Here is a 5,600-nt window from a genome sequence, read left to right as displayed (position 1 = left end):
TTTGTGTAAAATAGGCAGTATTAACCATTTCTATACACAAATCAGAAATGTCTTTGATGATACTCCACTAATCATGTCCTGAGACAAATTTATACATATTAATGATTAATTTACAGACAACAGACAAGAAAAATATCATGTTCCTTCCTTGTTCCTCTAGTCAAAGACATCATGGAGTCACTCAAAATCATGATAGCGAAAAATCAAAATAAAAAAGTTAAACAATCATGTCAAGATTATTGTCCAAAAAGATATCTATTGAAAAGTGTGTGATGTGCTTAGACTGACATGTGCTAGTTTTGATGGTTGATAGTCTGATCTTATGTTAACTATTGGATGTGTCTCAGTTTTTCGGTTGATAAGTGTTGCCTGACTATTGTGTTCCTATTTGATTAAGCTTAAAATGATACAAAGATTCTATTGCCCCTAGCTAGGCACAGGATTTTGCCCCAAGTCTAGCAACAAAATCATGATGATACACCCAATGATCCAAACCATGGTGAGATGTCCGCGTATGTATAAATGCTTCATTATGGATATGAATATCATTGATGGATAAATGAATGCAAGTGAAAGGATGCATGAACTAATAAATGGAAGAGATAGCTGACAGATAGCACCTATTTTCTAGGTTTTCACTAGCTATTTTTTTTTCTCATATTTGGCTTTTTTTTTTCACTATTTTTGGATTTTCTGATTTTTCAGACATAAGATCTTTTCAGATGCATTCTATTGATGGGTTCCTCAAGATGATCTCCATCCTATGTTGATAATTGATATGCTCCTAAGCCAAATACTACTGTGACCACAAATAGACCTAACCAATTAGGTTCAAATTTTCCTTTCTTTTCTTGATCTGACTGATTTCATGGATTTTCCTTTAGTACTAGTTCTCCAACTTGAAATTTTCTTGGTTTGACCTTGTGATTGAAACTTTAGCACATTCTTTTATGATAGACCTTTAAGTGATAAAAGGCATTTTGTCTGCGTTCATGGATCAATTCTAACTCTTGTAGTCTAGATACTCTTTGTTCTTCATCTGGGATAAGGCCTTTTAATGATACTCATAGAGACGGTATCTCTACTTCGATATGTAAGATAGCTTATGATCCATAGACAAGAGAGAAAGGTGTGGCACCTGTTGGTGTGCGAATACTAGTATGGTAGGCCCATAGAGCAGGGTTCAACTAGATATGCCAATCTCTACCAGCATCATTCACTCTCTTTTTGAGGATTTTCAAAATGGTTTTATTTGATGCTTCTACTTGTCCATTCCCTTGTGGATAGTAGGGTGTGGAAAATCTGTGTTGGATCTTGAATTTCTCACAAAGCTCTTGTACATCTTGATTCTTGAATGGTCGCCCATTATTAGTGATAATGGTCATGGGTATGCCATAGCGACAAATGATATAGTTCAAGATAAATAAAGCAATTTGTTTTCCTATTATATTTATGAGAGGTACTACTTCAATCCATTTTGTGAAATATTTCGTGGCTACTAGGATAAATTTGTGACCATTGGATGAAGAAGGATTTATTTTTCCTACTAGATCAAGACCCCATTGGCAAAAAGGCCAAGATGTTGCCAAATCATGAAGTTCTTGTGCTGGTGCATGAATCAAATTCTCATTGATCTGACATTGTTTGCATGTTCGAGCTATCTAAAAAGAATCTTGTTCCATAGTAGGCCAATAGTAGCCCAAGCGTATGAGTTTTTTTTGAAAGGGCAAGACCACTTGAATGAGTGCTACAAATGTCATTATGGACTTCATTTAAGGCCTTCTCAGATTTTTCTTGTTCAAGACATCTTAAAAGAGTACCGTCTAGACCTCGTTTAAATAGGGTACCCGCGACAAGAGTAAAATGGGAAGATTGGCAAATAAAGTTTCTCTCTTGGTTCTATGATAGGTCAAAAGGTAGGGTGTTATCCTTTAGGTAGGTGTAAATTTGTCCATATTAGGATGAATCATGTCCGACAAGGTTACAGATAGTTTGGGAGTCAGGACAATTGTGCACAGGGTAAAACAACTTTTCTACTAGGAATTCATAACGCTCTTGAGTTTCCTGTGTCTGCAATAGAGAAGCAAGTGTTGTCATGGCATCTACTGCTTTGTTATCATTTCTTGAAATTTATTCAAAATTGGTTTCAACAAAATATTTCTTGAAATCATCCACCATCTTTTTGTAAGGCATGAGTTTGTCATCCTTTGTTTGGTAATCATCATTGATTTGATTGATGATGAGCTGAGAGTCTCCTAAGAATTGAAGTTTTGTAATGTTCCATTCTACAACAATCTTGATACCTATAACCAAAGCTTCATATTCTGCTATAATTTTTGTGCATGGAAAGATTAATTTGTATACTTTCGGGATCATATGACCCTGTGGTGTGATGAATAGGATGCCTGATCTTGATCCATGTTGTGTTCTATTATTGATTCTTTCTCCAGGATTGATATTCGGGTGATGTATTGTAAGATATAGATCTACCCCTGGAATGTCTGCATATGACCAGGTAAAATTGATTTGCCCTCTTTTGAAGGGTTCCAAATATTTTTGCCTTGCTAGTTCTGATAGAGAAGGTGTTGGATATAGATCAGTTGTGCCAACGGTAAATTCCTCTGTTAATTCTATCAAGATAGATGACCTCTCTGGATAGTATTTAGGTAAAGTATCAAATCTCCCATCTTCTGGTGCCTCGAGGAGGTTTTCACCATCAGATATGTCCTTTGTTTTTAATTTTTCTCAACCTAATGTTGCCAGTATATGGTTTTCAACATTAGACTTGATATTGTTTTCTTTATTTTCACTTTTGTGACTAGGAGATTTGGCACCCCCTTGAATCAAAGATATGTTAGTTAAATCACTGGTGGAATTTGTTGTGGTTTCGATTTCATTGAGATATAAGGATATGGCATGGTCATTAGGAAAGGTGTCAATGGTGGTAGGTCTTTCAGTTTCCCAGTCCATAGGTTTACGATGGATTAGAGGTAAAGGATCTTCGGGTTGAATTGTTTCAAAGATATTAGGGGTCATGATAGAGATGTAAGAACTTTTGATATGTATTTCCATGTCTAGAATGATACTCTTGTTAGAATGAGCTCTTGCAAGTAGCTCTTGATCATCCTCAGTTAAGTCCAAGTCAATCGAATGTGATTTTGATTCAAGAATTATCCCTTTATGAGTATGAAATTATATACAAGACTATGGTGCACATAATCTTGACCATTGTTAGTGTGAACAATATTGACATTCTTTCAAGAGTTTTTCTTGGCATGAGCCTTGAAATCTTGAATTTTTTCAAATACTTTAAATTCTTCTAATAAAATACCCAAGTGATTCTAGAATACCCAAGTGTATCTAGAATAATCATCAATGAAGGTGAGTACATTATAAGCCTCGTTGGAATAAAAAGTTAGAAATGGACCCACTAGATCACTATGAACCAATTAAAATGCTTTTGAGTCCCTCCAAGACTTCCTTTAATCAAAATCTTATTCAAAAATATTACCCATAGCTCAACATAGACATGCACCATTTGAAAAGTTGATTTGAATGAGACCTATGACCATATCCTATGAGATCAAGTACTTATGATAGTGGTAGTTGAGATGGCCAAACCACCCATGTCATAGTATACTAATAGAATCTAAACAAGTGAGCAACAATGTAGAAGGATATTGTGATGCAAAGTTGAAGAATGAACACAATAGTCTCATGATTGGCTTGTTTGATTGCAACTGCAACATCATACTCAAGATCTTAAGTCATAATTACATAAGGGATTACTCAAATTTCTTACCATATGCAAGATGAGTGATTTGTTAGACTAAAAGAAGGTTGACACAAAAATTGGGAACATAAAGAACATTCTCAAATGATCCATCATCGATATTAACTAAACATTTTTGTACAACTTGCACTTATCTATCACTACTTATTAGAATATGTGGTACTATACAATTATTTAGAATGAAGAAAATAATTATCTATCAAAACACATGTAATGTGTATGTAACGGTGAGGAATGGGTTTTGCTAGTCTAAAAATGCAAACTAGGAACAAAACCCATTCATATAAATATATATTGGGGAAATAACCAATACATTTGGAACTACAAACCCTTGGGAGAGTTGGGCACATGACTTGATTATTTCTTTGCTATGACTTGATATGATTGGATAAGGTAGAATGATGAATTGCAATAACTAGGTGTAAATATGTAAAATTTATAATAATCAACATAAACAAAAAGCTATAGAACAAATGTGAAAACTCTAAGAAGAGATCCAGAAATACAGATAAAAAGGGAACCTTTGTCTACAATTTGAGCCTAAAAGCTCTAGATTATCGGGATATGAATCCTAGTCTTGAAGGTGTTAGATGTAGATATCATGAATTTTTTTTGGATCAAGATATCAATCAGATTATCTCCCTAAAATTTATTGAAAAAGTGTCAAACATTTTAGATTTTCAAATAGTGTCTAGGGATTTTTGCTTCTTCAAAGTGTGGATCTCTTTGTCTAAATCTATACTTTATGAATCTCTAATCTTTCTTTGTCAAATATCAAACCTACACACATAAGAGAGAGAAAAATAGAGTTAGGTTGTATAGGGGTTTGCCTAAGTTAAACCCTATGTTGGAATTTACCCTACAAAAATGATATATAGGAAAAGAGAGAGCTTACACTTGTAAGACAAAGGCAAGAACCTTATGAAAATATTGAATTAAAATATTTTATCTTTGTTAATGGATCTAATATCCTTGAATTCTTTATGAAATATTATTGATTCTAGGTATGCCTTCACATAAACTTGATCATGAATCCTATCTTTGATGCTTGAAAATATAAATACTTTACCTCTCCTTCACTTCCTTAATAGTTAATGATTGTTTTCTAAATTGGAATTGAACTGCTCATGAGAAAATACAAGTAAGAGGCTCGAGACATGTTTCAAATGAGGGGACAAGACTTTCTTTTATACTCAACCTCACAAAATGTGTTGAAAATTTTGAAGAAGGCCGACATTAAGATAATTTTCCTATTTAACATTTTTAAACTATTAGAGGGTCCAAATTTAGGCTCATTTTAGATGGACTAGGGTGCCTAACACCCTAGTCTACTCCTCTTGGGCTAGAAAAGAATTTGGAAACATGAATAGGGTGCTACAATTACAAAAATTAGGAATTGTTTGTGTATAATTATGCAATGTGATAAGGATGGAGATACACCAAAGTATGCCCCAAATGAGCATGAAAATGTATGAGAATACAATTTATGACACTAGAGTGTAGCACCCGAGTCAAGTATCTATTTTTATGAAGGTCTTGTGGTTGAAATAAGTGCACATTGTCCTTTCCCTTTTATTTATTTTGATGAAGTGGAAGGAGATGCTTGCTATTTGTGGGAAGATAAAAATGGATGTGATTATTCTTGATGATGTTTATTAACTCAAAAATTCTCTTATCATGGCAATGATGCTTATCATCACCAACTTTCTTGCAATATGAACAATATAGTTTCTCTTCCTATGATTTCTTATTCTTGAAACATTTTGAAGAGCCACCCTTTTTAGGAGAAGAATATTGTTCTCTATCT

Source organism: Cryptomeria japonica, chromosome 5, assembly GCF_030272615.1.
Source record: "Cryptomeria japonica chromosome 5, Sugi_1.0, whole genome shotgun sequence".
Taxonomy (NCBI): Eukaryota; Viridiplantae; Streptophyta; class Pinopsida; order Cupressales; family Cupressaceae; genus Cryptomeria; species Cryptomeria japonica.
Note: the sequence above shows the minus strand (reverse complement) of the source record.